Source organism: Protopterus annectens, chromosome 2.part0 (genome assembly GCF_019279795.1).
Source record: "Protopterus annectens isolate FY-2018-M chromosome 2.part0, PAN1.0, whole genome shotgun sequence".
Lineage (NCBI taxonomy): Eukaryota > Metazoa > Chordata > Ceratodontiformes > Protopteridae > Protopterus > Protopterus annectens.
In genome coordinates, this window is record NC_056728.1 from 1,792,008,546 (window position 1) to 1,792,032,528 (window position 23,983).

The 23,983-nt window shown below is 36.0% G+C and overlaps 1 protein-coding gene across 1 annotated transcript in view; it reads left to right on the plus strand.

Annotated features, from left to right (window-relative positions):
- PADI2 (peptidyl arginine deiminase 2) overlaps window positions 1-23,983 on the plus strand; it is a 1,404,027-nt gene that overhangs the window by 639,244 nt on the left and 740,800 nt on the right. The window lies entirely within an intron of this gene.

Consider the following 23,983-nt stretch of genomic DNA (forward strand, 5'->3'; position numbering starts at 1 on the left):
ATGTGAGGGTTATATGAATAAAGTTTAAAATGCACAATCAGAAGGTACATATATATTAATATGGGTAAAAAGTACTGATAATTTTAGAAAAGAATATTATTTGCAGAAAGCTCAAGAAATGTGAAACAAATTCTAAATTGATATGTTCAATAATTGATGATCAGTGAGAGATTTTTTAAATAACTGTTTTATAGATACAGAGTGAAAGTTCAATTAAGAGTGGAAAGTAAAAAATCCAACCTAAGGCACAAAAGCACGGCAGAATTATTTTTAAAACTGTAAAAATTTAATAAAACAAAAACAATGACAGTAGCACTTTCATAGAAAGTACTTCTTCAGACTATAAAAACTAAAATGAAACATTAGTAAATAGTATGGACAATTAAGCAATTAGAGAACAAGCAGCAATTAATTAATGTTGGAGACCTCTAGATTTCAGCAGAGGTTTTAAAGAAACCTTCCCATTTAAACCAGGTAATTTATCAGCTTATGAACTGACTATCCAATGTAGCTCCCTTAACTCTGTAAAATTTCTTGTCACCTCCACATTGTGTTTGATGGATTACTTCTATTTCTCTAAAATTAAAAGTATGAATGGCACTGATCACTAATGTATGCTTGGCTAGAGCACTTCTGATATCCCCCACCCGAGTACTGTTTAAATGCTCTCTTATTCTTTCATGTAATATACGATTACTTTTACCCACATAAAAACCACTACATGCAGAGCAGGTTGCCAGATAAACTATGTTGGAAGTTCAAAAATCTGTTGATACTTTAAAATTATGAGTATAGCCAGTAAGGGGATGGATAAAGGTGTTACTAACTTCTATATACTTGCAAAAGTTACATCTGAAACATTTCCTCATATCCTATGCACAGTTAAAGCTCATACCTGAATGCATTTTATACCACAGTTGTCTCTTCGGGGACTTTCTGTTTTTATATCTAAATCTAGGTCCATTCCCAACTACCAGTTACTTCTAATAACCCTGCATATCACTTCCAGATCACTTGTAAAATATAAAGAAATAGGTAGCCCATCAACATCATTCTTTTGAGTGTCTAAAGCCTCATTAGTATTAACAATAATATCTGAGAAAAACAGTCTAGCTTTACTGCTTCTTTGGCTCCTGGCTAAAGTACAGGCTTTATCAATTTCCTTGTGTCCATAGCCTCTCTGTCTGAATTCAGACTTTAGAGAGGTTAAATTGTGGCTAAACCTCTCAATGAGGTTCTTAAGTCTAGACATGCATAAGGTTTGCCCTTTTAGAATATTTTCATAAATAAATGCAGGATGCATACTATGTCTTTGTAAATCTGCATTACATCTGCATGTCTTCCTGAAGAGCCCTGTATTTAAACAGCCATTGGTATCCTTATCTATTAACACATCCAGGAAATCTATAGAAGAGAGGGACTGCTTACTTGTAAACTTCAAGAAAGTAGTTGTGGTATGTAAATAGTAAATATATCCTTGTAGACTCTCCAAGGGTCCCTTCCACAACAAAAATATATCGTCCACAAACCTTCTATAGAATATAACATGGTCCACCCATTCGTGTCCATGAAAAACATGCCTTTTTTCCCATTGAGCCAAAACCATGTTGGCGTAGCTATTGGCACAAGCTGTGCCCATAACTACACCAGCCATTTGTGAAAATATTAAATTCTCAAATACAAATGCATTATTTTATAGTACAATCTCTAGAAACAAGCCCAACAAATCTATTAACTGTGGGGAAAAATCACTATGTTGTTGTAAGAAATACAGGCTGCATTCAAAACTTGCTTAAAATATTTCTCCACAAAAATGGAGAAAATTTCTGTAATCCACCCTTTACCTGACACTATGGGCCTAAAGGGTGGATTAGAAAAATTCTTATTAATTTTGGGGAGTCCTTGGAATGAGGGTATAGTAGGGAATTATACCATCAAATGTTCAAAGTAGAAGTTATTAAATGACTATCTAAACAATCTTGTAACACAGCATCGATATTCCTTTTTAATAAATATTTTAAACAAGTTTTAAATGAAGCCCATTGTGTTTTAAAATATATTAAACAGCTTCTGTGTGATTTGTATGAATTTATTTCACAGAATGGTCCTATTACCCATTGCCTCTTAGTCACGTTGGACGTGGAATCATTTTTTACTGTGATTCCTAATATAGCAGGCATTGAGATGAGTAAGGATTTTCTTACAACAACATAGTGATTTTCCCCAACAGTTATTAGATTTGTTGGGCTTGTTTCTAGAGATTGTACTAGAAAATAATGCATTTGTATTTGAGAATTTCATATTTTTACAAATATCTAGTATCTAGCATCTAGTATGAAGTATTGAAATAAACAATGTCCACACTCTAAATCCTTGCCACACACTCTTGAAACCATCCATTAACATGAGACAAATCAAATAGATTGAATCCAAGTGTTTTAATATGGGACAAGCCTCTACTCTCCCACATTGACAGACATGGCAACAAAATCTACATGGGTTCAAGCCCCATCCCAAAACATGCATATAAAAAATGTATAATTACATAATTTAAGGAAAGGAAAAGTTCCTAAAAAAGTGATCAGTATTCTCAAACACTGCATTGTCTTGTTCTTTCATGAGTGATAAAGTTAATTTAGAAATCCAGCGAAGAAAAATATGCAATCAAACTATCACAAAATGGTTTCCCATTAACAAAGGAGATAGGATAAGGTACATGTTCACATCTCAATGTTAATGATTTATAACAAAATGATAGAAAATGCGTGATCAGAATAGATGGATGTACTACAGAATGAGGAAGAAAAGAATTGTGTCTTATGCTGTTTGGATGATTTATTATTACTACAATACGTTTCCTAAAATTAAAACGGCAAGTCTAACCATGGGAATCTAATGCAAAGGAATAGAACATAAAAATAACTACTGAAAAAAATGTAGATGATTAATTTGTATTTAAATGGAGACAGTCATATAGATATTGGGGGGTCATATTCTCATATAATGCCTGGTGATAAACTTGTGTTTTTAAAAATGTAAAAGTGATATACAGGCTGCTAAGATTTAATAAAAACAATGAATATTATGATGCAAAACTCTTTTAATGGAAATTTAGGAAAAATAGTCAAATTAGTTCTGAAAAGTGGTATTTAAAAATACTGAGTTAAAGTCTATAAATTACTTAGATAAGCTCATTCAAATTATTTCTCTGAAATAAACATGAAGGAAGAATTTGAAAGGTAGAACATTTGGTTTACAGAAATAAAATTATAGTAGGTAATGAGAAATAGAGCCAGGAAGAGTCAAGTAATTGTGGGAGATTAGAGGACATCATTAGGACAGCAATGCTTTTTTTCTAAAAAAGATTTTCATTGAAAATTTAATTAAACAGGCAACATAATATTGTTTTAATATTTTGAAGCATTACTAAATTATGTTTACAAATCAGGGCTTAATTTACTAGTATTATCCACTAAATGAATGTTTTATTTAGAAACCAGCAGGTAATATTAGTGTGAATCTTTAGAACAATTGTAAAAAGTTTGTCTTGATTTAAACATATGTACCCCCTTCTTGTTATTACCAAAAGCCTTCTCATAAAAACATGTTTTATAGGAAGGGACTTTCTTCTAGAAAATGAGTCTAACAGTGATTAAAGTTCCACAAGGAAAATGACATACAACCAAAGATCAGTAAAATGAATGCAATCCCTCTTATTTCACCTGATGCCATTATCCCTAGGAAACTAATTTCAAAGTTATCTGTTAGCAAAATACAACAGACAAATGGTTTCTACAAACAATGTAAAAGTTCATCAATACCCTTTCATCACAACAGTAGCTTTGCTTACAACTACTGACACCATCTGTAGTAATATAAATGATAGATTGATGACTCAAACATTCAAGACAACAACCATATTGTACTACTCAAAAAACTTAGAAGACAAAGCTTTGGATATAATACCATTACTTATTTTCAAAACTACCTTTTCAATGGAACCTTCCTTGTCTATTTCAACAACCAATACTCTGACAAATCAGTCATAAATATTGGCATTTGACAAGGCTCTGTACCCTTTGCTTTTTTCACTCTCTGTTAATAATATCAGGGAAGATCTACCAACACACATGGTTATACTATATGCAGATGACATTACATTTGAAATCCAGTAAGTCATATCCAGGATTTCAGTAAAAGCTAAAAAAATCATTTTCCAGCCTTTGAGTGTGGTGCCAAACTGAAATTTCAGTTATTAACAGCAAAAAAACAAATGTTATGTTATTTACTGCCACTCAAAAATTAACTACCCTACCAAATATTAACACCAATGACCTACAGGGTAATTCCATCATCAATGTCTCAGAAAACAAATACCTTGTCTTACACTAGACCCATCTCCTCCATTTATAGCTCTTTCTGACAATGTCATTAACAAAGTACTGATCCAGCGTATGTTATAAAATCTGTCCTGTATTATCCTCAGTTGCAAGGACAGCAGTAGCCAAATATGTACTGCTCCTTATGCTTGAATACTGCCCGCTCCTTATAGCCATACACTCATCTCACAGCACTCACAAACTTTTCCATTTCACTCTTCTTGCTAACTCTCACACCCACCACTGTGATCTGATTACTAGGAGCAAATGGTTCTCAGTAACAGAGTAATATGCATTTCTTTTTAGTTTGCTATTCAAATTATAAACCTAGGTTACTATCCACCTATGAGAAGAAAATGTCTAGGAGAATAATCTTGTTCTTTGAGAAGTAGCCAAGAATACAATATACTGAGTATCTGGCTACATTTTAAATTAGCAATTAAAAAAAAAAAAAAAACATTCTTCAAATCGGGACCAGCCACATGGAGCCATTTACCACCAGAAATCAAATCTCTCACCTTATTGTATGAGTTTAAAAAAGCGTTACATTATGATGTCATCAACAAAGCCATGCGTGACTACTTTAGAGATAAAAGTTAAAATGCTTGAAGTTTTTTTTTTACCATTGTTTTAATTATGCCCTCATCTTGTAAAGTCGGCTTTCTTATTGTAAAACGTTTAGTTTTTACTTTAGTTACTTCAAGAGCAAGGCAAGGCAATATTTTGGATCCCATTCTCAAAACTCTGACTCATCAAAATGGCGGATAAAGTTTTGATGCCTAAAATAACCTGTATTCCTATCAATTTTTACTTATTTTAAATGGGATGTCTAGATCTAATACAATAAAAACTGTTAAGCATACATCCCTTAATAAATAGTTGATTACAACAAATATAACAACCCCCTACAAAACAAAATAAGAGGACACCTTGCTATGGTAGCAACAACATTTGAATCTTGTTTCTAAAGTGGTTCTCCATAGGATGTATTACAAGCTACCACATGGTCTTCAGTTTATGCTTTCACTAAGTAAGTTAGATATACAATCCAGATGCAAGACAGACTTTAGCATGGCTGTATTGCAAGGGATACTGCAACTGTCCACCTCTATTGGATATCATAAGACTACTTTTAAATTTGTCAAAATACTTTAATTTGTTGTTACAGTGACCCTCTCCAAAAGAGATAATACAGCTATGTTTGTGTACTTAGCATAACAGCTGATTTTCAAGGACGCGTTTTACCTTTCTCCTAAGTAATTGTATGTAGTTGTCACTGCTTAATTTTTTGCAGTATTTTTTTTTTCTTTTTACTTTATATATTACAGTATTTGTTGGCAATTTAAGTTAATTAATAGCTCTAAAAGACCACAATTCCTTGGTACCTATAGAGCTTAAAAACAGATTAACATGCCTGGAAATTATAGCTTTATAGAAATATCACACACATTTAACAAGCTTCTATGAAATGCTGACCAGGAAGCATTTTAAGTACAGAGTATAATGGTATACTAGTAAAACTCTGACTGAGATAAAGATATGGTAGCCGGGATACAACCTAGTTCTCATGATTTCCTCTTCCAGTGACAACACCCTCAAACATCTACTCTTATGGTAAGTTTACTTACACACAACTCTGTTTTACAAAATATATCTGTAGTTTTTACAGCCTGTATATCTTTGACTTGTTGCTTAAATATACATTTGAAGAATGTAATAACTAAAGTGATTTAATACAAAATAGGAACTTTTATGACATGCCATTATATACAGTTTCAGCAAAACAGTCAAAATTTATGTTTAATGCTGAATATGATAGATTGGAACAAACTTTCAGTGACTGATTTTTCAAAATAAAGAAAACATTATTCTGTTTGAATTAATTTGTTTCTATACCCGCTGTTTAAAAAAATCTGAATTACCAATACATTTGTTGTCAGTAGTATTTAACAGAAACTACTTTCTTGCTGGGGTTTTGCTGCATCTGGGTCACAGTGAGATACCTTTTTGAATGAACTTAGAGTTTTTAGTAGCTACAGGATTTTTTTTCTGTGAAATGTCACTCTTTGAAACTTTGCTGAAGTGGTATCAATCTCCAAAGAGGCTAGCCGTCCTCTTAAAGACATTAGTTACTGCTGGGACATTGATGATCTTGGAAATGTGTTATGTGAATGTTATGAACTGCTGGCTGCATTTTGGTGACATCTGCATCATGGGTTTGTGTTTAATCATACTTTGAAGACTGTATCTTAAGGAAAAGTGTACATTTTTACTAAATTATTGCTAAGTAGTGAACTGTGTTTGGTAATATGTATACGTTATAGAAGTAGCTACAGTGTTTTGAGCATCTTTAAAGTAGGATGTAATGCATGAATAGGTGCCATTAGTGCCAATAAAAAACTTTATCAGTTCAGTGGAATTCTTTCTTTTGCTCTTATCCTGTGTTTGTAATGTTTCTGTTCATACAGTTTTTGACATTTTACCAGGTTCATTTGTTCACTTATCTCTCTTTCTCTTGCCTGATGTCGCTAATAGTAAGCATTTTCTCACAATTAAACTATCTAAAATTCCAATTTAGAGATTTCAAGCTTTGAAACATGGCATGCTGGCTAGAATAAAGCACTGAGCGCCAAGATACTACACCTCCTTCAGTGGAAAATTAAGTATACCTTGGGCCCTTGATTATTTTCAAGCACCCCCCACACTTACTTTTCTTGAGACCATTCATAAAAGTACATGTTCAGTGTTCCTTTGAATTCACCTTCATGCTTATTTTAAATGTATAATTAGACAATAAAACAATGTGGTAGATAATTATATATATTAAATATTATATATTGTATAATAAAGCAAATTTTGTTCTGTTTTAAATTTACAGTCTTGAACTTGTTTTTTCAGAAAGAAGTTAAGCACAATTTACTAATGATTACAAAAGTACTCATTTCAGAACATTTCAGCCACAAAAGACAACTAAAAATGTTATTATAATCCACAAATGAGTGAATGTATTAGCTATACACACTTTACAGACCATGTGCAGCTCACATGTCTGGTTATAAAAAAAAATGGCCAGAGTAAGTTATTCTGACTTACTTTACACAAATGGACACTAATCCTAAAAAGCATACTAATGGCTGTTTAACTTGATCATGATATCAGGGTTAGTCATTTTCATCCATGGGCAGCCACTGTACCAAACAATTATAGCCAAATTCTTGACCGTGTGCATCTCAAATCATAGACTGTGATAAAAATAATAATGTTAATGACCACAGTAAATACTTCAATTTTGTTTCACACAAACACAGAGGAACTACAGTAAAGTATCCAACTTATTTCACACAAATGGACACTAGTTCTACTTAAGAAGTGTTTCCTACAAGAAAGACAAAATTGCTTATGCTTTAAAAAGTTTTCATGTGCTATGTTGTTTGTGATTCTTACCCTAGCGGTTCATGCAATTTGGTTCTTCATATGCAGGTCAACAAGATTCTAATGTTTATTTTGTGTTTTTTATTTAAACAGTTCTAAAGTATATATGATAATAAAATAAAATATTCAACAAATATACACACAGTGGATATAAAAAGTGAACACACCTCTGTTAAAATGCCAGTGTTTTGTGATATAAAACATGAGACCACAGTAAATCATTTCAAAACTTTTCCCACCTTTAATGTGAACTATAACCTGTACAATTGAAATGAAAAGCAAAGAAATATAAAAAATAAAAAAAGTATAATAAGCTGGTTGCATTAGTGTGCACACCCTTAAACTAATACTTTGTTGAAGTACCTTTGGATTTAATTACAGCATTCAGTCTTCTAGTGTAGGAGTCTATCAGTATGGCACATCTTGGCTTGGCAATATTTGCTCACTCTTCCTTGCAAAAGCACTCCAAATCTGTCAGATTGCGAGGGCATCTCTTGTGCACAGCCCTCTTCAGATCACCCCACAGATTTTCTATTGGATTTAGGTCTGGGCTCTGGCTAGGCCATTCCAAAACTTTAATTTTCTTCTGATGAAGCCATTTTTTTGTTGATATGGATATATACCTGGGGTCATTGTCATGTTGAAAGGTGAAATTCCTCTTCCTCGTCATCTTCATCTTTCTAGCAGACACACCTTGACTAAAGCCCCAGTTCCAACTGAAGAAAAAACAATCCTGAAGCATGATTCTGCCACCACCATGCTTCACTGTAGGGATGGTGTTCTTTTGGTGATGCAAAGTGTTATTTTTGCGCCAAACGTACCTTTTGGAATTGTGGTCAAAATGTTCAAACTTAGTCTCAGCAGACAATAACACATTTTCCCACATGCTTTTGGGAGACTTGATGTATTGTTTTGCAAATTTTAGCTGGGCCTGGATGTTTTTCTGTGTAAGAAAAGGCTTCTGTCTTGCAACCATTCCCCATAGTCCAGACATATGGAGAATATGGGAGATTGTTGCCACATGTACTACAAAACCTGTACTTGCCAGATATTCCTGCAGCTCCTTCAGTGTGGCTGTAGGTCTCGTGGCAGCCTCCCTGACCAGTTTTCATCTTGTCTTTTCATCAATTTTGGAGGGGCATCCAGTTCTTGGCAACATCACTGTTGTCCAATATTTTCTCCACTTTTTGATGACTGTCTTCACTGTGTTACCTGGTATATCCAATGCTGTGGAATTTTTTTGTACCCTTCTCCTGACTGATACCTTTCAACAATGAGATTCCTTTGATGCTTTGTAAGCTCTCTGCGAACCATGGCTTTTGCTGTAGCAGGCAACTGAGTAAATATCAGGAAAATCCTAGTAGGACAGTTGAACTTTATTTGGGGTTAATCAGAGTCTTTTTAATTGATGGCAGGTGTGTACCCAAGAAAACTGAATACTGTAATTAAATCTAAAGGTGATTCAACAAAGTATTAGTTTAAGGGTGTGCACACTTATGCATCCAGCTTATTGTACATTTTTTTTTATATTTTTCTCCCTAATAGATTTGTTTTCCATTGAATTGTACAGGTTATAGGTCACATTAAAATTGGGAAAAGTTTTGAAATGATTTATTGTGGTATTGTTTTTTTATATCACAAAAACCTGGTATTTTAACAGGGGTGTGTACACTTTTTATATCCACTGTATACAATCCCCTGCTCTGCTTCTTGTATCCACCGTATATCACCTGACATTTTTTGTATCTATTAACCAAATATGTAGGCTGGCCCATGGATCATTTTCAGTAATGACTAGGATCAGAGGGTAATACAGACATAAAAAGTTCCTCCCCACTATGCTTGATATCCCTAATAAAATCACTTATACATCACTTTTTATTACACAGTTATGTAGCACAATTATAAGCCACACTGTTCAGGTAATACCTATTACTATTTCAGCAATACTCATTCAGTAAAGCATACTCTGATATTTTTGTAAAATGTCTACTAGTCACTAGTAACCCCACTCACATTTCTCAGCAGTATTTCATTACAGAGAACGTTCCTAATTTTGAGTCTTAACTTTAGCATGTCCTACCTATTCTACATTGAAAGTGTATGTCTTACATTCATTGTTAAGAAATTTTTCACAAGTAACCATGATGAATAATATGAATCATGTTAATTCATAAAATAACTTTTATGTAAGTAAGAAGAAACAGTAATTGAGCCATGAGCTTGCTAGCTGAAATTGCTAGTAAGTGTTTAGTACGCATTGCATGTTTTGCCCATTTGTTCCACACAATGAGAGGAAGAGCTCTACATCTTAGAGATGGAAGATTAAGCGCTATGCCACCACTTTGGGCCCATATCTCTTAACTGTTCCTCTTGCTCAGAATTTGCTATGTCCCTCCCAAAACTCCTGATTTTCTCAGGGGAAAAAAAAGAGAGTCTGACAGTCAACAAAAATGGCAATCGTTACAGATGCAAACTATTTATTTATTTTTAAAAAGCTAATAACATTTTTCTTACTTTGTCTACTTTCTAACCAACAAATGGACAATATTTAAAAAGTGGCCCTAATTTGGGACATTTATCTGTTTCGGATACCTAGAGAATCAGGACAATATAAAAAAATAGAAAAAGATCCCAAATCAAGACCACTTTTTAAATATTTGTTCGTTTGCTGGTTAGAAAGTGGATAAAGTAAGATAAATTTTAATTTACATATGCTTCAGTATGAAGGTTCTAAAAAGATCATTTCAGAAATGGGAATAGATTTCAGAATTGCTCTGCTCTGAAAATCGACTGTTCATGACTGTCCCACCTCATCATTGTTTTGCATGTGAGTGTTGATTTACACAAAAGTTAATCTGTAAAGCAGCCAGAAAGTGACTGCAGTTCGCCAGAGTTATAAAGAAGTAAGTTACTGTTTTCTTACTATTATTGCAACTGTTGTTGTCAGGGTTGTGGTCAGAAAGGGTCCTGTCTGCCTACATGGCTAACAAATAAATAAAATACATACAAGAGAAACTCACAAGCTTGATATGTAGCATGTATGCTATAGTATTATTATTTTTATTTTATTTTATTTTATTAGCAATATACTTTTTAATTAATTTTACCATCCCTGTTTGAAACACAGCATTACAATTACAGAAGAGAATAAAAAGCAGAGGTGTGGAAGGCTGACCATTTACTTAATTGTCTTTCATTTGTGTTATGTAACTTAAGTTGGTGTGCTGCCAGTAACCATGTCTGCTGAACAGCTGAATCAGTTTAGTTGGCACCCATCCTTGACTCCAAAATCTTGACCCTCGCAAGTCACATGATACTGACTTAGTCTTGCTTAGAAGACTGCTAGTGCAAAGACATATGAGCTTTAGCCTCCTGTTTTTCTTGGATATTGCAGGAGTTCTACAGTTACTATCAAGTAGAATATTGTTACTGTACTGTTGAGTCACCAGTTGTGTACAAGTTTCTGTTCTCTGTTGAATCAGTGAGCAAAAACTTGCATGCAGCTCTGCAATACAGAGACATATTGCTAAATAAAAATGATGTAATCATGTGTGATGGCCAGTCCTTGAAGCCATAGGCCATGGGTGGCAACCTGAAACACCCCTTTGATAATCTGACACTGACCTTTCTTATGCTAAGAACTCTCAGTATAAACTGTATTTTTTCATTATAGGAAATATTTACACCATTACCACACATTTTGAAAACATAGAACTTTTATTTATTTATTTTTTTACAATAAAGCATTCACAATGAAGCAAAACTGTAGTTTACTATCTTCATGTTTTATTTTCACTTTTTTAACTAAGAAGGCCTGCATGGACTTCCCAGCTTTTCAGCAAAACCAAAGCATATCCTTATACTTTTGAGGGAAAAAAAGCACAGTATTTTAGCTAAACAGACGTACATGTTTCTTATGTAATGTCTGAATGGGATGTCAACAAGCAAATCAAGGATTCTAAACATATGTCTACTGTCATAGCAGGTGTAGTTATGGGTTTGTCCACTGCAATGTCTACAGACTCGTGCAATGTTAGTAGCACAACAGGTAGCATATTCACCTGTGGTTGTGGGTTCTATTCCCACAACAGGTAAATGAATTGGTGACACTGTTGTGCAGCATAAGAGAGGTGCTGCACTCTTGAGTGTGTCATTCTTCAGATGAGACACTAAGTCAAGGTCCTATCGGATCAAGCATATGCATCAACTGGAGTGCCCACAGAGTTTCATCACAAAAAGAATACAGGGTATTAACAATATGTCCTATGTAGACCACCTCAAAACCCTATTCCTTTACTCAGTCTCCTACAGACTGCTGAAGGGAAGTCTATATCTAGCTTACAAGGCATCCACTGATCCTGCTCTGATAGACCTGTTGCACATCTGCAAAACAAATAGCATTAAAATGACCTGATCTAGGGAACTAAATCTTGTCTGCAACATAAATGTCCCATGAAGGGACAGGTATGTGTCTTAGGGACTACACCTTCTCTGGAACAGGCTTCCCATCCAAGTAAGGCAGAGTTCTTCCCTAACACACTTCAAGCATAATTTTGGATGAATGGATAGGAAATCGTAAATTTATTCTGTCTGGCACCTGCACCTCTATTAGACAGAGGCAGCCTCTAAATGGTTGACCTCCCATACTCAAGCCTACATATATCCTTTAAAGTAACAAAACTTGTCAGATATTTTTGGAAAGTATGGCTAGGCTTAAAAAAGCCAAGTAAGCACCTATGAATCAATGAAACTCATCAGCTGCAAATGATGGCAAAAACCTGGGACCTTCTGCAGTGCTCAGTAAACTTGTTTGTCTCTTTTCCATGTTCAGAAACTGGTTCACTTTTTCTGAATCTTGTTCTGATTTGATCTACAGCCTCCTCACAGATGAATCTTGACCTTTGACCACTGTACATAGCACAGGTCCAGTACAGCTCCTAATTACTCCTGGAATCCTTTTATGGACATAACTGCTCAGTCCACTACATTTTCTGGATTTCTGCTTTCAAATCAAATAAGTCATATATGGATTTTAGCCTTTGTTATGTTAGCATTTCAGCTGGAGACAAAACTTCCATCGACTGAGTAATTAGGTAGCTAATAAAATAGACAGTCTCATTTCCCCAGGTCCACCTTACATTTCCTTTACCCTTCCTTCAAAATCTGCATAAAACCACCTATTAGGCCAGTAAGTAAAGCATGAAAGGTGCAGCTGTTTTATGACATATTCCAGTTATTTTCAGAACTCTTGCAAGTACCTTTCTAGTTAAACAGCAGCCATTGTTAGACACTAGGAGTACTGATCTGGGCCTGAAATGCCTAGCTTTGGTGTCAGCTGGAACATGGATGTTGGCAGACATTTCTTTTAACCTGTTGAGCTGTTTAATAAGAACTGTTTCATGTTTAATAATCACTTTCCAAAGCTTCAGTTTCAGCATCTTTGACTTCTCCTAAATTTAAATTATTATTTTTTTTGTATATTCAACTGTCAATGGGAAACTTGAATCAGTACTTTTAATTGTTATCAAATGTAATGGTTCATGTTGCTCCTTGGAAAGAACTTTCACTTCAGCAAATCCCACTATGTTTATATGTTCTCCTAAATACGTTTCCAGAACATGATCAGTTAGGTAGGTAACTATATCACGTATTTCCCTGAATTTTACTTCCATTCATCACAGGTACACTGCCTCTGATTTCAATTTCAAAACTTATGGGCTTCCATTTTTTTCTTAATTTCTACAAGAAATAGGTTAGTATTTTGCAAATCTGATCTGTATGCTTTGAGTAAAGGAAGGCTTTTTTAGGCCCTTTGTGCATTCCTCTTAATAATATAAATAAATAAACAGAAGAAATCTTCCTTTCAGCTCTTTCAAAAGTTTTCTTTTCATTTTTTTCATTTTGGAGGGTTTTGTGAAATGCTCCATTGTACCATAAACATGGTATTTTTCTTACATAAGTTTGCAATGAGACAGTATGGGGTCTATAATACAACATCGAACTCACAGGAGTCCGGTCCGAACGTTGTAATATCGAACCCATGTGTTTGAAATGTGAAAATAGCAAAGCCATGGAACACCGATTTTTTTTCCCAGAGAAAAAAAATATGTCGGCCATTTTCGCTGCTTTGCTATTTCCTCCACTGTGGTGCGATCTTAAAGTTGGCATATTTAAGTAGGGGGGGTGTGAGGGTGGCCTTCCCATATTAGTGTAAGTTTAAAGTGTACATGTTTTTTTTTTTGTACTGGACATGAATCGCTGTTCTGTGTTTTCATACTTTTTGGTTTTCGAACTTCCTAGTTCGATATTACATCATTCGAACTCCTGTGAGTTCGACGGTGTAATATAGACCCGACAGTATGTACTGTTTTATTAAAACACCTAGAAAAGTGATGGTGAACCTGTGACACGAATGTCAAAGGTGACACATGCCACAACGTTCTGGGTGACACATCAGTAATCACCAACACCTGAGTTACCAAATACACTGCTTTTGCATTCATTACTCATGTGAAGTGCACTGAATTATTTTGTACCAGGAGCTTTTGACACTCCAAACCCAAAAGACTCGTCATTACTGAACTAGAATATACATTTGTTTTTTTTTTCATTTCATCCACTTGAAATCATGCCCTGCAGAGAGCAATGTTCTTGTACTTTGCTACATTGTGCTGTCAAAAGGCTATTGTATTTCAGTATTTTGTGCTTGCACTGCTAAAGCAATATTTAGGCATTTTCAAATGAGAGATTATTTTCTAGTAACAGCCATCTTTGTATGCATTTATTTATTATATGTACAATTCTGTCTCTTAGTCTTGGCCTTAATGTATGTCAGTGACTGCATTCGTGAGCTATTTTTCTCATCTTAGTCAAATACTCGGTGACTGATTCAGTAAGCTTTTTAGTGCAAGTTTCAAAAATATTTATTTTTAATATGTCATTGTGCTTAGGAATAAATTATTTTATGATATGGTTGCCAGTTGCATGGAAGCCATTTTGCGAATTTTGAGAAGCTTGAGAGATTTTTCAGTAAACTGTATATTTTAGATTCACAAACAGAGAAGCATTATCATTTCCTGACTTCATTTTTAATTTTTAATCTCATTTGCAAAACAATAGATATTTTGCAGTTCCTGCAAAGTTTGTATTTTCAGAATGAGTGCAGTCAAACTATTTAGTCCACATTTTTTTCTGTTTACTTTTCATCTGAAAATCTTTTATACTTCTTTGCCAGAGTAAAGGTGTTAAAACTCAGATAAAGCTGCAAACACATTAAATAATTTAACAACTTTAATAAGAAATCCAAACTAAAAAAAAAAGTAGCAGTAGCTTAAAAACACTGTATACATTTCAGTAAAAAGGGAAGATTCAGATGCACAGCAACAGAATTGAAATAGCAACGATAATGTAGAGATATTTCAGTGGTCTAGTTTCACTCTGTCTCCTAGAAGCAATAACATCCTTTCTTTGTTTCTCACTAACTGTAAAACAGCCAATAAAACCCCGAAGCACTACACAAACAGGTATGCCGGGGTGCTGACCAATGTACCAGGTTAATTCAAGAAAGCAGCAGGTAAGCAAATGACATAGAAAAAAGCATCAGCAATGGAAACAACTCACAAACGGTATTATTCAAATGTTGAGTCAGATTCTCTAAATCTGTCTTTTTAAATATCAGTTTCAGAAATGAATGTCTCAGAAAAAATATATTATCTTTTGTTTTCTTTTTAAAGCTGATAGCAAGGAAATAAGTTATTTTAATAAACCTGCAGTATAAATTCAAAACTGCATACTGAATCTCCTTTTGAAACTGGGTAATATGATATTCAATGAAAATTCTTCAGATTTACACTGCATTTTAAATGTAGCTCTGGTTTTGTGTCTATATAAAAACAGAAGCTAATAGAGGCATATATCTGGAAAACTGTTCGTATATTATATATGTGACTCATATGTCCCTAAGTTCAATGCCAAAAAATGTGTTGTCATCCCCTTTGGGAAAAACCCGATTCCCATGAATTACCACATTGATGGTAGTCCACTGAACACATAAGACATTATAAGAGATCTGGGAACACAGGTTGACAGCAACCTCTGTTTTGATCACCACATTGCCACTGTGGTCAGAAAGTCCTTCTATGTGGCACATCTCATTACTAAGGGTTTTGCATCCAGGAAGAGAGAGGTCACTGTCTCCCTCTAATCTTCCCTCATTAGGCCAGTCATCCAGTACAGTACCCCATTTGGCATGTACCTCACTACACACCTGCAACAACTTGAGAGGCTGCAAAAGTACCTCACAAAGAGGATCCTAGGCCTTAAACACTTGTCCTATATGGCAGACTCAAAAATCCCAACTATTCTCTCTCATATTGCCTTCTTAGAGGTGATCTCTGCTTGATGTACAAAGCCATGTCTGACCCAGCTCTGCTAGAAATGTTACATCTAAAGAAATCCCAATCCCACCACACCACATGCTCCAGAGACCTCAACCTCATTGCCACAATTAACAGAACATGCTGGAGGGACAGGTTCATAACCCAGAGACTGCCCATGCTATGGAACAGACTTCCCATACATGTCAAGCAGAGCACCTTGCTGACGCTCTTCAAGAGAAATCTTGATGAGTGGATGGGAAACAGAAAATTCACCCCAGGGATAACACCAGTGGTGCTACTTGACAGGGACACTGAGAAATAAGGTCGGGTGGCACTATGTCAGGGTAATGCTATGGCTAGGCTTGTAAAGGCCACAGGTCTATTAGCCTAGTACACACCTATGGACCTATATGCATTTAGTTCCTTTAAGATAAATCCATAATTATTGTTTATACAAATTTCACTTTGGAGTAAAATGTCTTTACTTTCATAACCAAATCTACACTTATAAATACAAATGTTACGTAAGTATTATGCTAGGGTTTATCACTGCAAACAGCATTTCCTGCCTTTTTAGTTAAACTCCTATTCCATGTTCATTGATGAATATGACATGTTTTACAATATGTTGATCTTTACTTGGAACCATAATATTTCTAACAAACAGTGACGTGCCACAGTCATAATGCATGTGAACCAGTGCATGGAAAACATGGTCACACTGTTGTCTGACACTATGGTAGTGAACAAGACCCTGGTAACATCATGAGGGAATTTATAAATAGAATGAACAACATTTAATATGCACTACTATTAGGAACAGCACCCTTAACAATTCATGTCTAGGATGTTGGCACTATATAGCCTTTTAAAAAAAATAGTAAGAATACAGAACAAAAGCACATATTTGTCATTTTGATGGAAAAGACATTAAAAGAACACATAGCCCTTTGTGACTACAGTATGATGAAGGGATCCATTCCACATATAGATGCTTACTTCACAAACCCATTTACTAATATTGCAGTTAAGTAGGAATCGTAGAGCAGCTGAAACTAACCGATGTAACATTTTTCCATTCATTCTTTCAGTTGCCACTACTGTCTATATCCATTTCAGAGTTGTGCCTGTGCTGCCACTCAGTAGATAGAGGGCAGAGAAGCAAATCCTGGATAGGACACCAATCTAGCACTAGAAACACACACAAAGGCACACACACTTCACAAGTAGCTGTTTTGAGGATTTCCACTTCATCTGTGGCTTGTCTGGGTGGTATGGGGGATCTAGAGCTCATGGCAAATCCTACACATATGTTAATTCTCTTTAAACCATCGTATCTCACAAGTGGGAGTGGGGTGCATTTTCACTGCTAGGAATATTTCTGTGCCCTCATTAACCTGGTCACCAGTGTGATTTTCCATTGCTTCTGAGATCATTTTTTCTTAACGTAATAGCATTAAATGCCTGACATTACTCTTTCTTAATTAATGCCTCTTTTAGTGGTTATGGGACATCCACAGACAGCGATGCATTCACACTGACCCATGTGTATTATCCATAGATGTACAAGTCTTGTCATGGGCCCTAATAAGAGGAAATGGCTGGGAGACTGGGGTGTTACTGCAGGCTCATCACACATATGGCATGCACATAGATAACACAGACAAGGTTTATCAGGACCAGATGTAGCAAGGAGTGAGACATTAATGTTGTGGGTAGACACAAAAGTAGTCTACATCAGGTCCAGTAAAGGGTAACAGATATGATATAGCATGCCAAGAGCAATGCATGTGACATTGCCCAAAACATGTTAACCACCAGAGGCAGACCATCAACACACAAGCAGCCAACAGAGGAGGAGGAGGAGGCGTTCCTGGTATCTCTGCCTCTTCCTCACACGGGGTACCACTGATGTCTGCTCCTCTGCTGAATGGCCTCCTGACTTCTCTATCACCACTCCAAGAGGTATTTTGGGCCCTGCTGTGATGTCATCCTGCTACTGTACTGCACAACCATGTCACATGGCATGAACTACAAAATATATGGCTACAGGTCTCAGGTCAGTAGTGAAGTGCCCCACCAAACCCATCAAGGCAATGAAAGCATCCATTCAGTTGGACAAAAAGGTGTTCCACCAAATTCTGTGCTCAGCATGAACTATATTATATGCTGTATCGGCTGTAGTACGAAGTGGTGGATGGTTCCAGTGCATAACCAGCATCCCTTGCAACACACAGCAGTTACATCATTATGTATGGCCTGTTAGATGATTACATGGTAACTGTATAAAATGGCTTTTGTGCCAGTTTATGTATGCATCTACCAACAAGATGACCCTGTAGGAACTCACCTCATGCAGACCTGTAGTAGATATTAGATGTGTGCCATACATGTGAATGATGAAAACTACCTGACTCATGGAAACATAAATGATACCTATCCTGGGCATTGCACACCACCTGGTAGTTGAGGGAGTCGGGGCCATTCCTGTTGAGGTATCTGACATCCTGAGAACAGGTAGGGCCATGATGGAAAGATGTATGTAACCAATGGCTCCCATGCCCTCAGGAAATGGTCAGTGATGAAAAATGCCTGTATAGTGGTGATTCTGTCATCTTAAGTCCTTTACGTGCTGATTAATAATGTCATGGAACTGGTGTAGTCTATGTAAATTTGACTCCTTTAGTATTCCTGGCATGTCTCCAGTAAGTTACTCTAAGGTCCCTGTAGCCAGGATGGTTAAAGCTTAACATGCCTTAATGTTCAAAGGACAGGTGATCCACCCATCCCACGTGATTCCAACTGTGAGTGGCATGGTCTGACAAGATCCTGTATGGTTTCCCTGTCCGCACAAAAAGGGTCCAGAACCTGCTGAGTCAATCAAGTGGTAGTAAGTGAGGTACTGATGGCACTACATGTGTTGGTGTGAAGAGCAACAGTGTGACATATTGGGGCAGTGGCTCTGAGAGGAGTCACTAACATGTTTTGCTATGTTATAGCTGCTGCTATCACAAACATTGTAGTGTCCTATACACCAGCAATTTCTGGTATTCAGAATAGTTAAACCCCACTCTGCAGCACTCATGCTTTACACATCTCTGAATTGCTCTGTCATGTTTTGTGGCATTGTTTATTCATAGATTCATAGATTGTTACTATACTAATGACTGAGGAGGCCTTTCTAAGCCTAGCCAAGTTTTCCTGAAAGAATAATGATGTCTGGTATATAAATAAGGACATTCAGGGCCAGGCATTTATAAGCTACCTCTGTCCATAAGGTACATGGGTGCCAGGCACTGTGTAAATTTCCTATTACCCATCCACTGGTCTAGGTTGTGCTTAAACTGGTAATAGATGAACTCAGCTTCACATGGATGGGAAGCCTGTTCCATACCAGGGGCATTCTCTGGGACACATGTCTGTCTCTCCAATCACAGACAAAATTCTGTTTGACTTACGATTATGCAGGAGATTCATAAGTGTGGGGTTTGCAGATGCCTTGTAAGCCAAGCATAGATCATCCCTCAGCAATTTATAGGAGACCGAATAGAGGTGAATGGGCTTTAAGGTACTCTGTATAAGGAAAGTTTGTTACACTTTGTATTCTTTGTGTAAGGAATCTCTGAGGTTGTTGTGGTTTCTGCGTATTCCTGGTTAGGTACACACCAAAGGGATTATTGTACTCTATGTCAGATGAGGGCAGAGTACAGTGGAGCAGTGACCTCTTTGGACCTAAATGCCATGACCTTACTTATAAGTTGTGCAACATAGAAAGATTTCCTCACCACTGTGGCCATGTAATGGTCAAAGGTAAGGCTATGTGTATACCCAAATCCCTGACCACTGGGTCGACTCTTAGGGGCGTATTATCAACATGGTAATTAGCCAGAATGGATGACTTCCCAAAGGGTACAATTATTTATTTCTTTTTACTGAGTTTAAGACTTTGGCTTTGGCACCATTTGTTAGTCAGAGATAGGCCTTCTTGAAGAGTGCTATGTTTGCAGAGGAGTCGATGATAGCCATCAGCTTGCAATCAGCTGCAAACATAGTCAGCATTCTTTTTCATTTCAGAGAAGTAGAATAGTTTCTAATTATGAGAGGCCTCACAGGTAGTTACTAGGTATGTGGTCCAGGAGACCATCGAGAAGCCTAGCCCAATCTCAAAGAGCATTGTCTGGTTAAGTGACTTGCTCAGTCATACAGTAGGCAAATGGAGACTGAGGAAATCAAACCCTGGACCACAGGGAGCAGATCACTGACAGCTTATATCTTTAGTCATCTATTCTAACTACCAGACATAAGAATAATTTGGGCCTGCAGATCTCAAGCTCATGTACATGTTCATTGGATTCCGATGCAGAACCACTACACAATGGCAGATGGATAAAACTAAAGCAAGAATTTGAGCAAGATTTACTTGGTATGATGTATTTAAAGGCATTGATCATTTATGTACAGCATGCCTAGAATGTCAAAAGACTGACTCACATCCTGGACTCAGAACTTGCTGATATCTTTACCTGTTACTCAGGTCCCACTCAAACGGGTAACCATGGATCTTGTAGGTCTATAAGTAAAGTCTAATAATGGCTATCTGTAGACACTGGTGATTACTGACTGTGCTATGAAGTGTCCTGAAGCAGTACCATTGTGAAAAGCCAGTGCTAAGAAAGTAGCTAAAGAGCTGGTGCTATTTTGTCCATAGCTGGGATATCCAAAGAAATGCATACCAGGGAACACTATGTCCAAGATAATTCACCTTCTTTTTAGTTTTCTCCCCACAGCTGACTGTCACCTGCAATTTGCTTCTCTCATCATTCACAAGGCATCCCCTGGGTTCAATCCATCCTTTCTCCATGACCAGTGAGGAGACTGAGAATACTGGTGCAGTGTCATACCACTGCCGAGAAGTTTTTGCATTAATGACTCATGACATCCTTGCAAGCTGTGCAGTAGTTGTCCTTGGAAGGTGTTTACACACTTCCACACATGCACAACGTCTTGATTAAGCCACTTAATGCTCATGCAGTGCAGAGCTAATCAGGCTCATATGCTGCTTGTTGCAGTAAACCTGGGCTGCCTCCTCCCAGGAATGACAAGCCAACATTGGCTGCTCAGTCCAGTCTTCCTCTTCCTATGACAATTCCAATGCCTATGCTGCTAATCAAACCTGGGTCGTGTAAGGCACAATAAGGGCTTTATCCATTTTGTGCCACAGGGCTGCTTTAGGATAATGCACTTTTTTCCAGTATTTTAAAGCAAAAGCTGATAGATTAAGGAATCACTTTAATAAAACTCTGAAGTCTATGCCGAAGAAGGTAATAAAACAAGCTGGTAAATTACTTCCTTACCTTCCGTTTCCTGTAGGAGAGGTACCCTCGTTTGTGTTACTATATGGGAGAAATCCCAAAGTCTTACTGGACATAGCTAAGGATGTTTGAAAGGAAGAGAAAACTGTCACTTAAAAGTGTAATAGCACACTAGAGAGATTTAAATGGTAAGTTTAAAATTGTTATACCAGTAGGTAAGGAACATATTCAAAGAAATCCAGGAAAGGATATATAACAAGAATGACAGACTCAGGAAGTTTAAATCATGAGACAAACTGTTAATACTCTTCTCTGCTGAGAACAAATTCCTAGCAAGATCGCAAATATGTTTTGAAGTGACAGAAAACAAAAAAAATTAAAGTGAAATGTAAAATAAGTTACATTAACTTCCTGAATTTAGCCCTTTAGGCTACTTCCTTTTCATGTCATAGTAACTAGTAATTAAGACCTTGTGATTTAGATGATTACTGTAAGGATAGACAGCTTTAGGCACCAGCAAACCATGTGGTCGCTAGAGGCCCCTTTTCGTAGTGGCCCCCAACCACACCAAGTTATCTTATTTAGATTTTCTGTAATGTGCCTGTCAAACCAACCAAAGCTAGTACAGCAGTCCTTTATAATAATTAAATCAAGTGGGTAATAATAACTCTTATTTATAAATCTCCTTTAAAATTCAAAGATATCTTTACTTATAGTAAGAGTGTTTTATCATATAAGAAGCTTCACAATTCCATTAAATATTTTACCTGTGACATAGTGCCCCTGGCTTAGTTAAACCCTGCTTGTCAAAATTCTTGAATAAAACTAACAACATAGCCAGCTTTAGGTACCTGCAATATCTATCGTTATAGGGGGCCCCTTTAACATTCTTGACTATGTGGGGATCCCACAAAAGCCACTGCTGGTTGTGGAAAAATGAGGAGAAAAATGTGATCATTTCCTGATTCTGCTGTTTAAATGAGCAGGGCTGTAATATGACCCTGTTAGGATAAATCTGATAACGAATATGAGCAGGGTAAGGACTAGAGAGATCAGCACCCCAGAATGACTGATCTCAGTGTGGGATGGTTTTCTGTTGTAGAGAGTTTTATAAATACTGGCAGAACACCAGATACTGTAACTCTGAACTTCTACGTAGTAACAAAAATAATAGCAGAATAAAGGTGCAAAATCAGAAACATGTTTTAAATATTACTCTAATTCACTCAAACGTTAATAGAATAACACCTTTTGAATCAACATGCAATTTTTGGACAATAAAAAGCATAAAACTCTGATGTCTGGATTTATTCACTGTCTGCAATCCAGAATGATTTACTAGCAAATCAAAACTTTTACAAAGGACAGAGCAAAATTATTAGGCAAAGTCAGGGAAGCTCCCTGAAATTAAGGATAAGGACAGGTATGCATTACTCCTCAATGATAAAAATAACTTTTCTCTGCTGCTGTTTGGTGACTGCTAAACAACAGTCACTGATCTGCTGTGTCAGTACCAGTGTTGCACAATGTATTGCTATTTGCTGAAGTAAGTACAAAACTAGTACTGCTATGGCTTGTGCGTGTGTGGGCATACATACATACATATATATATATATATATATATATATATATATATATATATATATATATATATATATATATTATATACACACACATACATTTTATATATATATGTATGTATATATATGTATGTATATATATATATATATGTATGTAGATATGTATAGATATGTATAGATATATATGTGTATATATATATATATATATGTATGTATATATGTATGTGTGTATATATATATGTATGTATATATGTGTATATATATATATATATATATATATATGTATATATATATATATATATATATATATATATATATATATATATATATATATATATATATATATATATATATATATATATATATATATGTATATATATATATGTATATATATATATGTATATGGGCCAGATTCAGGAAGGCTTACACGGAGTTTAAGAGTAGTGTAAGCCTCCGTGTAAGCCTCCTGATTCAGCAACAGCCCAAATCTCCGTGTAAGAGACAGCTAACACGTCTCTTACACGGAGTGGGTGAAATGCTCAATACCTCATTTGCAGCTCCAAGATATGCAAATGAGGTATGTGAGCGATCCACAAGCTCAAACCAGTCCGTAACGGACGTGTTGCAGAAATGTACTCAGCTGACAACTGAGTACATTTCTGCAAAATTAAAATGGAGCTATGTCAGCTCCAAATAAAGGGTGCATTTGTTATATTAAGCATGCCAATGGCCAAATATGTGGCCATTGGCATGATGAAAATGTTGCAAAAAAAGTTATATAACTTTTTTTTTCACGGGATTTATGTGTTTAACTGTAGCGCACACCCGCAAACGGGTGCGCTACCTAAAACTGAAAACCGGCTTATAAGCCCACAATTGTGGGATTTATATATTACATG